At 44.1% G+C, this 11,980-nt stretch overlaps 1 long non-coding RNA gene across 1 annotated transcript in view; it reads left to right on the top strand.

The window, feature by feature from the left end:
- The first annotated feature begins 1,668 nt into the window (after nucleotides 1-1,668).
- LOC144376970 (uncharacterized) overlaps nucleotides 1,669-11,980 on the top strand; it is a 24,827-nt gene continuing 14,515 nt past the window's right edge. The window contains exon 1 of the long non-coding RNA XR_013437412.1: nucleotides 1,669-1,755. This is a non-coding gene — a long non-coding RNA (uncharacterized LOC144376970). The remainder of the gene's footprint in view (nucleotides 1,756-11,980) is intronic.

Below are 11,980 nucleotides of genomic sequence, written 5' to 3'. Positions count from 1 at the left end.
GGGAGACCCTTACCAGGGGATGAATAGTGGTGAGCCCTGCCATGATCGTGGGCCTCGTCACGGTGGTGGAAAGGATAGGAGTAGGGATTTTCAGAGTCTTGGTAGTGAGGTCCACCATGATGACGGAGCCCACTGTGATGGTGGGGCCCCCTGTGGTGATGGGTCTCATGATGGTGGGCTCCACTAGGGCCTGGCCGGTGGTATGGGGATGATGAGTGGGGGCGAGATAATGTATCCAAGTCATTTTGAATCCTTTCAGTCACTGAGGATTGATCCATAACTGTGCTGGGAATGGGAGAATGAAGAGAGCTAAAGAGTTGGAACCAACAGTTCCCTCCCCGGATTTCTCTTCTCTCCTAAGCTGAGCTTAATGTCAACTGTGGCACTGGGCTTCCAGGAAGGCCTGACTCTTCTCTTGGAACTCTCCTCTCTGTGATGTCATTAGCAGGTTTGGACCTCATTTGCAAAAGCCTCTTCCTGAACTATTGTTCAGAATCAAGAATTATTATGTCTAGCGTCTTCAATGTAAAATAAGGAAACAGATCCAAGGTGATCTAGCTGGCCAGTAGCACCAAAAAAGTCCAGGTAACACCATTGTTCTATCACTCATTTCAGACCAACTGTTGCCATGAAGAACTTCATGAGGCCAGGTGGTGTAGTTCTCGTCCCACTTATAGATCAGTTGGCTCTGGGGTTAGGACTGACTCCCCTATAAATAGGTGTGGAACATTGGGCCTATTGCTTAATTTTCTTATGCTTCAACTTCTTCCTCTGTAAAATGGGAATAATAGCACCTACTTACAGGATCAAAAAACAGTTATGTAAACCTTATACTAGTATAACAAATTAAACCTAATTAATTAATTAATTAATTTTTAAAAACCCTTATACTAACAGTATAATGAATGTTAGTTGCTGTTTTAGTTATCTTTTTCATGACTGTGACCAAAAGACCTGACAAGAATAGTTAGAGGCAGAAAAGTTTATTTGGGGGCTCCCCTCACACAGGTCTCAGTCCATTCACGGCTAAATCCGTTGCTCTGTGCCTGAGGTCAGGCAGAATATGATGGCAGAGGGTGTGGCAGAGGAAAGCAGCTCAGAATTTAGCAATCAGGAAGCAAGGAGAGTTCTGCTCACCAGGGATAAAATATAACCTCCAGAGTCCTACCCCTGATGACCTGCCTGTTACAGCCACACACTTCCTGCCTACAGTTATCATAAAGTTAATCCATATCAGTGGATTAATCCACTCATTAGGTTAAGGCTCTGGTAATCAATCATTTTACCTCTAAACTTTCTGGCATTGTCTCACCCATGAGCTTTTGGGGGATACCTCGTAGCTAAACCATGACAGTTGGTATTATATGTCACGAGCCAGCCATGGGCTGTGTGTGTGAGCTATGCGCATTTGAGCCTGTGAGGGAACTGGACTGACATTGCTGCCTGGTTGGGCTGTGCACCTTAGGTGTGCCTTTTCGCCTGCTTTGCCTTGGATCCCACACAGCACCTGAGATGGGTGTGGCTTTCCAAGATGTCAGTCAATCTGCTGACCATAAGGCAAGACTCCACCCTCCAAAACTAATCCCTTGCCTTATTTGGGTGGAATATTCTATGAATGGGTTCTCCCCCAATAAATAGGGGAGTTTCAGGTGTGCTCTCTCTCTTGCCTACCTCCCTTGCTTCTCTGTGCCCTCCAGCGTGGGAGCTTGATTCTTGATTCTCGATTCTGCAAAGCCGTCCTGAACCGTGAAAAAGGTATTTTCTGTGTCTGTGTGGCTTTTTCATTGCCAGCCCAATCCACGCAGAATGACCCTGATTCCGCATATTGCAACAATTATATTCTGTCCTTAGTCACTGATATTGATGGAAATACCTCTTTGGGGCTATTAGCAAAATAAAACTATCAGTCATTATTTGTCGAGGACCTACTTCACATTTAATTTATGACTCACAATTACCCCTCCTGGTGAATTTAGTCATTCTTTTTTTACAGAGATAGGTGCAGTGGCTCGGAAAGTATCAGTTAGTTTCTTTGTTAGTAAAAAGTTTAAAATCATTGCTGTCCAAATCTAGAGGCTCCTCCCATCACCATCATGCTGTTCTGCCTTCCTCCTGAAATCTACTGCACAGCTTGCCCTATGCGCTGAATTCCCTTGTACCCAGCACAGCTCTCCTGGAAGTTTCCAGGTCACTCTCTTGACTGTGTTTGCTTCCTGAGTGTTTGGTCACAGCCAAGTCCACAGTGGGCACAGGTACTGGATTCCCCATGATGGAGAGATACTCTTATCTCTTCAAGGAGCTCCCTGCCTGGTATGAGCAGCAGACAGGAAAGTTTGTAGCAGGAATGCCCACTGACCATGAATCTCTTCTCTTCTTCTTGGACACAGTCTTTCACCTTGAGTGTGTGTATGTGCCACACACACGTGTGTGTTTTATGGCATTGGGATGGAACCCAGGGTCTTGTGCATGCTGGGCAAGTGCTCTACCATGAACTACCCCCCAGCCCGGAGTGTGTGCGGTAAACAGCTGTGGCTAACAGGAGAGAGCAGAAACAACATGAGCAACTTCTGGGTCTCGGGTTTGGACCACTGGGCAGGTGAACCTCTCTTTTTCTTCCTGTGGGATTGAGAGCAGGTCCACCAAGAAGGCAGGATCTACATTCTAGGACAGGACTTCAACTGAGCATCTGAGGACCACAGTATTCCCTGAGATGTTTCTAGGTTGAGGGTTTTGTATCATGCTCAAGGGGAAAAAAAAAAAAAAAAACTCCAACAATCATGAGATGCTGCTGAGGGCCATTACCAAGTAGGAATGTGCTGAGGGCCATTACCAAGTAGGAATGACGCATCGAAATTTCCTTGCCAAGCGTACCCCATGCTGCTTAGAGGACATTCAATGGGACATTGCATGCATGCTTTCGTAAGGTGACCTTGCTCAAGGACCAAGGCGGATCCGAGTTTAGAGCTGATCAGGTTTGAGGAAGTAACCAGCTCCTTGAGTTTAAGGCGTTGCCAGTTTAAGATAATGGGTTTTAGGGAAGTTGGAGATTGAAGATTATTGCTGGGATTAGGGTGTTCCTGCTGCTTGTTCCTGTTGAGTTCTCGTGAGATTAAAATGGGATTTTGGAGATAGCCTCGTGGAGTAGGTGAATTGTGCGGGCAGAGGGCAGAACGCGTTTGCCCCTGGACCTGTGTGGAGGTGGTGTGAGAGCTGGAATAAAGAATTGCTGTTTGAACCTACAAAGGTGTGTGGTGGCTCGTGATTCTGGTGCCAAGCCGAGACATTGACCCTTGGCAGGAATGACGCATGGAAATTTCCTTGCCAAGCTACCCCATGCTGCTTAGAGGACATTCGATGGGACATTGCATGCATGCTTTCATAAGGTGACCTTGCTCAAGGACCAAGGCGGATCCGGGTTTAGAGCTGATCAGGTTTGAGGAAGTAACCGGATCCTTGAGTTTAAGGCGTTGCCAGTTTAAGATAATGGCTTTTAGGGAAGTTGGAGGTTGAAGATTATTGCTGGGATTAGGGTGTTCCTGCTGCTTGTTCCATTGAGTTCTCATGAGATTAAAATGGGATTTGGAGATAGCCTCGTGGAGTAGGTGAATTGTGAGGGCAGAGGGCAGAACGCGATTGCCCCTGGACCTGTGTGGAGGCGGTGTGAGAGCGGGAATAAAGAATTGCTGTTTGAACCTACAAAGGTGTGTGGTGGCTCGTGATTCTGGTGCCAAGCCAAGACATTGACCTTGGCAAGATGCAACATTTTTGATGATGGACATCCATGGAGCAGCCTCAGAAGCCATTTGCTGGAGATGGTTCAGCCCCTACAGCAGGAAACAGCAGGACTGTTTCATTCAGTTGAGTCCTTTTTTGATTTCTCATGGGGTCATGACATCTGGTGGCAATCTGTGGACATGTGCTGCCTGGAGAGGCAAATACCTTGGCTCTCCTGAGCTACCTCCCCACCTTCCCTAAGGTGACAAGGACTGACTTATGGAAGCAAGCTGACTCTACTGGTGTCAGAGAAAATCAGCAGAAAATTTCCTTCTAAAGCAATGATTTTTCTATCTGTGACTCAGCTGCCTCCCTACCACTTTCACGTTGGTGTCAACACAATAAAACATGGATTGTACATTACAAGTGAATTTTATTGTGATGATTTGATCATTTTTTTAAGAGAGAGGGAGAGAGAAAGAGAGAGAGAGAGAATTTTAATATTTTATTTTTTAGTTTTCGGCGGGCACAACATCTTTGTTGGTATGTGGTGCTGAGGATCGAACCCGGGCTGCACGCATGCCAGGCGAGCGCACTACCGCTTGAGCCACATCTTCAGCCCCGATTTGATCATTTTTGAAAGTTTTTTTTTGAACTTTATTTAATTTTTAATGTGGTGCTGAGGATCATACCCAGTGCCTCACACGTGCTAGGCAAGTGCTCTACCACTGAGCCACAACCCCAGCCCGCCCACAGGTTTCTTATTTAGTCATCTACTATGCCTTTCTTTTCCTTTTTTTTTTTTGCATCTTATCAGCATTTGTGTTTAACCAAAGGATCTAACTGTTCAAGGTGGTGATTTAAAAATATGAGGTGTGAAATGGAAACATAAGCTGCTTTTTAAAAAAATGGATACAATTTTTGTACATGTTTAGGGTACAGGCTGACATTTCAATACATGTATACAATGTTTAATGTCAAATTAAGATAATCTGCATATCTATCATCTCGGACACATATCATTATATCATTTCTTTTCTTTTTTTTCTTTCTCTTCTTTTCTCCCTCCTTCCCTCCCTCCCTCCCTCCCTCTTTCTTTCTTTTCTTTATTTTTTGTGCCGGAGATCGAATCCAGGAGTGCTTAACCACTGAGCCACACCCCCAGCCCTCTTTTATTTTTTGAGAGACGACTTCGCCAAGTTGCATAAGGCCTTATTAAGTTGTTAAGGCTGGCTTTGAATTTGTAACCTTCCTGCCTCAGCTTCCCAAGTCGCTGAGATTACAGGTGTGCACCACCATGCCTGGCTGAGACATATCATTTCGTTGCATTAAAAACATTCGAAATTCTCTCTATTAGCTATTTTGAAATATTCAATTAGTCGTCATCAACCATAGTTACCCTGCCATAACATAGAACATTAGAAGTTATTGTAATAGCAATGATTAATAGCTATTAATTGTATTTCCCATCCAATTGCACCCATTTCCCTGTCAACCAGGCTATCTCCATCCTCTCTCCCTCCAAGATCTGGTAACCACTCTTCTATTCTCTACTACTTTAAGATCAACTTTTTAGCTTCCACATATAACTGAGAACATATGGTATTTATCTTTCTATTCCTGACTTACTTCACTTAACATGTCCTCCAGTTCCATCCATGTTGCTACAATGACAGAATTTCATTCTTTTTATGGCTGAATGATACTCTGCTGTGTATGTGTGTGTGTGTGTGGTTTTTTTTTTTACTCATTTATCTGTTGATGGACAACTAGGTTGATTCTGTATCTTGGCTATTGTGAACAGTGTTATAATAAATGTGATAACAGATGTCTGTCTCTCTGTGTCTCTGTCTCTGTCTCTGTGTCTCTGTTTCTCTCTCTCTCTCTCTCTCTCTCTCTCTCTCTCTCTCTCTCTCTCTCTCCTTTGGATCAAACCCAGGGCCTCATACGTGCTAGGCAAGAGCTCCACCAACAGCTCCACCTCCAGCTGACAGACATCTCTTTGGCATATTGATTTTAGTTCCTTTGGATGTACACTCAGTAGCGGGATTGCTGGATCCTATGGTAGTTCTATATCTAGTTTTTTTTTTTTAGTAAATTTTATACCCTTTCCCATAATGGCTTTACTACTTTACATTCTACTTTACATTCCCACCAACTATGGGTGACAGTTCCCGTTCCTCTGCATCCTCACCAGCCGCTGTTGTTTGGATTTGGGTTGTGTCCCAAAGGCTCATGTGTTGAAGGCTTGGTCCCCAGTGAGCAGTGTTCAGAAATAGGAAATGACTAGATCAGGGGCTGCAACCTCAGCAACAGTTAAATTCATCAATGGTTCATCTGATGGCATTATTGCAGGATGTGGGCCCTTTGGAGGAAGAAGGTCACTTGGCATGCCCTGGAAAGGTATGCCTGGGGGTATGGCTCAGTGGTTAAGCACTCCTGGAAAGGTATGTCCCTGGACCTTCCTATCTCTGCCTGCTTTCTGATTGCTATGAGGTGAACAGCTCTGCTCCAGCACACCCTCTCCACCCTCTGCCATGTTGCTTTGTCTCACCACAGGCCCGTAGCAATAGAGCAATAGATCTGAAACCTCTGAAACCGTGAACCAAAGTAACTCTTTCCTCCTTTAAGTTGTTTTCCTCACATATTTTGTCACAGTGATAAAAAGCTAACTAACACACCAGCATTTGTTATTTGTTTTCTCTCTCTTGTTTATATATATATATATATATATATTTTTATATATATATATTTATATATATATATATATATATTAGTTATAGATGAAACTATTTTTATGTGGTGCTAAGAATCGAACTCAGTGCCTCATTCACAGATGCCAGGCAAGTGCTCTATCACTGAGCCCCAGCCCAGCCCTGTTTTCTCTTTTATGCTAGCCATTCTAACAAGGATGAGATGGTATCTCATTGCAGTTTTGATTTGCATTTCCCTGAGGATTAGTGATATGAGCATTTTCCTCATATGTTTATTGATTATTTGCAAATCCTATTTATTTTATTTTTTAATAACTTAATTTTGCTTATTTATTTTTATGTGGTGCTGAGGATTGAACCCAGGGCCCTGCACGTGCTAGGCAAGTGCTCTACCACTGAGCCACAACCTCAGCCCTATTTATTTTATTTTAGTTTTTGCATATCGTATTTTGAGAAATGTCTGTTCAGGTTATTCTCTCTCTCCCTCTGTCTCTTTGGTACTGGGATTGAACCCAGGATTGCTTAGCCACTGAGCCTCACCCCCAGCCATTTTTTATTTTTTCTTTTGAGACAGAATCTTACTAAGTAGCTTAGGACTCACTATAGTATTTGCTGAGGCTGGCCTTTAACTTGCAATCCTCTTGCCTCAGCCTCCTGGGCCACTGGGCTTGCAGGTATGTGCCATGATATCATGACTGGCAAAATCTTTCTATTTTTCTGATGTAGCACTAATTGGTATAAATTTCCCTCTTAGAGCCAGGTGAGGCAGTACATGTCTGTAGTTTCCTGGACCTGAAAAGTGACTTGTTTGTTACTTTTTCAAGACTTGGAAAGTTTTCAATAATTATTTAATTAAATGCGTTTCTATGATTTTTCCCCATTCTCTTCTCCTGAAAAAAAGCATAATGTAAATGTTTACTGGTTTAACATTGTCTTCTAAGCCTTGAAGACCTTCATTCTTTTTATTTTTTTATCTAATTGGATTATTTTAAAAGACCTATCTCCAAGCTCATTTTGCTGTTGAGGCTCTTAACTGTATTTTTAAATTTCATTTGTTGCGTTCTGTAGCTCCAAGACTTCTGATGGGTTCTTTTTTATGATCCCCATCTCTCTCTTTGCTGAATTTCTCACTTATATCATGAATTCTCTTCCTAATTTTGTTGAATTCTGTGTTCTCTTATAGATTGTTGAATTCCGTAAAATTCATTCATTTGAATTATCTGTTGGGCAGTTCATCAAATTCGTTTTCTTTGTGGTCAGTTGCTCGATAGCTCTTGTGTTCCTTTTAGAGTCAATCACCTTATCTTATTTTTCAGATTTCTTGTCCCCACATTTGTATTTGTGTGTTGGGTGGATCCGTTGCCTCTGTAGTTTTGTAGGGTGGCTTTTTTAGTAAGGACTCTCTGCTGACAATGTTTCCTAGGGTGTTGATTGTAGATGCTGCTTTGCCTTTGATCTTTGGGCACTTGAGTGTAGTGTGTGTGCAGCTTCTTCAGCTGTAATCCATGCTGACAGGCAATGTGTGTGAGTGTCTCTGTGACCTAGGCTGCAGGAGTTGTGGGATGCAGCTCCCTCAGCCGGGACAGGTTTGCTGGCATCTCTGGGTATGGTGCACCTGGCTGTAGGTGTGGGGCATCCATCTGTTTCCTGGGTCATGGAGAGCAGGCTTAGTGCCCTGGGCCCAGGTGGGTACAGCATAGTATGCCTGAAATCAGGGTGGGGTTCCTGTCCCTGTCCGAAGGCTGCACAGATGGCTCTGCCAAGGCTCCAGGGGCCGACCTGCTCAGAAGGCCTGCTTAGCTGCTCCCCAGGGCTGAGTGTGGTGGACGGGGCCAAGCATCCAATTCCCACAGCCTTAGTGGGTTGAGCTTCTGAGAAGAGGCTTATAAATTGCTTCTTGGGGTCACAGGAGGATATGTAGGGCCATCTAGTTGTTTCTAGGGTCCTTGGTGAGATAAGCCACTGAGGAAGGGCTGCTCAGCTGCTTAAAAAAAAAAAAATATATATATATATATATATATACTGCAGTCTGGGTAGGCACAAAAATAACTGGGAGGTCACGAGCCACTTGTAGGTTCAAACAGGAACTCCTTTATTGCCCAAACCCAACGGGAACTCTCCAGAACTCCACGGGAACTCCATGAGAACTCAAAAGTAGCAGGCACCCGAGGTAGCAGGAGCCGCCTTATTGCTGGACAGCAGAGGTTTATATACACAACTGAATACACAGCTTGTTTTAATTTAGCATCATCCAGTTACAGCAATCAATCATTATCTTAATAATTATACCCAGCTTAACTTAATCATCATCTTAATGGCTCGCTGGCATTACTTCTCAACCACTCTTTCTGGCAAAATGCCAGGTGCCATCTTGACTTGCTTGTGGCTCTCAACATATATATATTTGTTGACAGACCTTTATTTAATTAATTTATTTACTTACATGCTGTGCTGAGAACTGAACCCAGTGTCTCACACATGCTAGGCCAGCGCTCTATTGCTGAGCCACAACTCCAGCCCCAGAAGCTGCTTTTGTTGAATTAGAATAGTTGTTGGCAGAGGGTAGTATGGCCTAAACTCCCACCGTCCCAGTGTGATGTTTCTGTGCAGGCTTGCTGAAGGAACTCCATGATGTCTTTGGCTGACATCTTAATCAGGTACCGTCTAACCTCCAAGTGATAGAGCAGCTGGCATCACAGCTTGGACTTTTGCAGAGACTTTTTAAAGATCTAAACCTAACACTGTCAGATTTACACGTTTCCCAGTAAATGAGTCAAAACAGTATGACTAGCCAGGCCTGGTGGTGCCCACCTGCAAACCCAGCAACCCAGGAGGCTGAGGCAGGAGGATCACAAATTCAAGACCAGCCTCAGCAAGACTGGTCTCAAAGTTAAAAATAAGATGGGCTGGGGATGTATCTCAGTGGAAGAGCGCTCCTGGGTTCCATCCCCAGTGCCACAAACAAAGCAAAACAAACAGAGAAGTAAAACCCCATGACCAAATGTGATACCTGGATTTAGTCCCAAAATCCAGAAGGGACACCACACATTGCTTTTCTGTCTTTGTGGTATATGGTGGAAGGACACCTACTCGTCCCTCACTTTACAAATGATATCCCACGTTCCACGGATCTCTGCAGCCCTAGATCTTTCCTGATGTGTCAGGCCCTCAAATTTTCCCCGGATTCATCTCTGATTCTCCGGCATGCAAGTAACTAAACCATCTAGGGTGCTTCCCTTCCCTGTCCACAAAGTTCAAGGTCCCTCTGTACCTTGCAGTTTTCAGGAGAATGGCACGAGTGAGGGTTCAGGTGGGCAAGACACTGAAGGTGTACTGTCATCCCAACTATTTAATGCAAACTGAGTATAATTTTCCAAACTCACGGGACTTTTTACCACTGAGCCAACTTCCCTGGCCCTCGTGGGAATTTTTTTTCCCCCTTTGATATCAGGGGTTGAACCCAGGGGTGCTTAACCACTGAGCCACATCTGCAGCCCGTTTTTATTTTTTATCTTGGGACAGGGTTTCCCTAAGTTGCTGAGGGCCATTACCAAGTAGGAATAACGCATTGAAATTTCCTTGCCAAGCGTACCCCATGCTGCTTTAGAGGACATTCGATGGGACATTGCATGCATGCTTTAATAAGTTGACCTTGCTCAAGGACCAAGGCGGATCTGGGTTTAGAGCTGATCAGGTTTGAGGAAGTAACCTGCTCCTTGAGTTTAAGGCGTTGCTAGTTTAAGACAATGGGTTTTAGGGAAATTGGAGATTGAAGATTATTGCTGGGATTAGGGTGTTCCTGCTGCTTGTTCCCGTTGAGTTCTTGTGAGATTAAAATGGGATTTGGAGAGAGCCTCCTGGAGTAGGTGAATTGTGCGGGAGACTGCAGAATGCGATTGCCCCTGGACCTGTGTGGAGGCGGTGTGAGAGCGGGAATAAAGAATTGCTGTTTGAACCTACAAAGGTGTGTGGTGGCTCGTGATTCTGGTGCCAAGCTGAGACATTGGCCTTGGCACTAAGTTGCTTAGGGACTAGCTAAATTGCTGAGGCTGGCTTTGAGCTTGTTGTTCTCCTGCCTCAGCCTCCCAAGCTGCTGGGATTACAGAAGTGCACCACTCCTCCTGGCCCTCATGGGAATGTTAAGGAAAGTATTTTCCAGTTCAGCAGTTGCCTACCTGTTGCTATGATTTACATTCTCCATTAATTTTTTTTCTTTGCTACTAGGGATTGAATCCAGGGGTTCTTTACTACTGAGATATACCTCCAGTCCTTTTTTTTTTTTTTTAAATGGGGTCTAAGGCTGACCTTGAATTTGTGATCCTCCTACCTCAGCCTCCTGAGTTGCTAGAATTACTGGTGTGTGTTATAATGCCCAACTTCCAATACAAAGTTTTTAAAAATCAAGAATGACAGCTGTAATTGGCATCACCAAATCACCATTTACTTTTGCACCTTGAAAGAGATTAATTTTGCAGTACTGCCCGTGCACCTCTGAAGTTCTTGATGGTGACCCTAATCTCTGCAGTTTCTCCAGGATTCTAGTATCACTTTTGCCTTATAATTCAGCAGAGGTGGGAGGTCAATTCTGGGATTTCCACCAGGACTTTTTTCAAACCCCAACAGCCCCCACTGCAGTTTTGGGGAATCCATGGGAGATTCTGCCTGCTGCTGAGTATTAATCTCACAATGAATTTTAGGACTAGGGAAATACAGCACCATTCGGTGGCCCTTGAGAATTGGTATTTAATTTGTAAAGGTCTTTGGTGCTAATTGGTTTCCAAGGGTAATAATATTGAAATGAATTTCTCAAGCTACAGTAAATTCGTACAGTGTCATGTTAGCAAGCTCAACTGTATTTCTTAGAATTCTCTTTGTTATGTAGTTCTGAGTCAGTGTGGACCCAAGTGACATTTTGTGCAAGGTTGGAAAGTGGAAGTAAAATGGGAGTCAGAGAACCTGGGTGTGGTTACTCGTGCCTGTAATTCCAGCCACTCAGGAAGCTGAGACTGGAGGATGACAAGTTTGAGGCCAGCCTCAATAAGGAGTCATCTCTTTTTTTACTAGAAGGGTTGAGGTGGAGACAGCAGAAGCTGGCGAGGCTCTCACACAGTGATCCTTATTTGGTAGCTCACCTTGTTGGCAAGAGGTAGCTGGGTCCTCAGTTCCATACCAGGTCCTCCTTCAACTTCTGGGTCTCCTGGTCCAGGTTCTTGCTTAGCACCATGTTAAAGAACCAGCTCCTCCTGCGGGTCTTTGCATCATCGATGCTGGAGACTCAGCTGCAAGGGAAACTGATGTGTTTTTCTGGTTCACCCAAGGGTCCTAGCATGTCCTCACAAGTTCCACCTCACATTCGTCCCAACTACTTACCTGCTGCCTTTAGGTTCCATTACCAGATAAAGAGGCAACAGTCTTAATTAATCAGCGCTCATGCTGTGTCTTATCCCTGTAATGCAACTTTTACCATATAGAATCACCTCAGCAATTTTGTTTCTCTAATCAGGTCCTGATACAGTAATTTAGAAGATGCGTGTTTTAGTCAGCTTCTTCAC

Source organism: Ictidomys tridecemlineatus, chromosome 4, assembly GCF_052094955.1.
Source record: "Ictidomys tridecemlineatus isolate mIctTri1 chromosome 4, mIctTri1.hap1, whole genome shotgun sequence".
Taxonomy (NCBI): domain Eukaryota; kingdom Metazoa; phylum Chordata; class Mammalia; order Rodentia; family Sciuridae; genus Ictidomys; species Ictidomys tridecemlineatus.
This window is presented reverse-complemented; position numbering and strand designations above follow the sequence as displayed.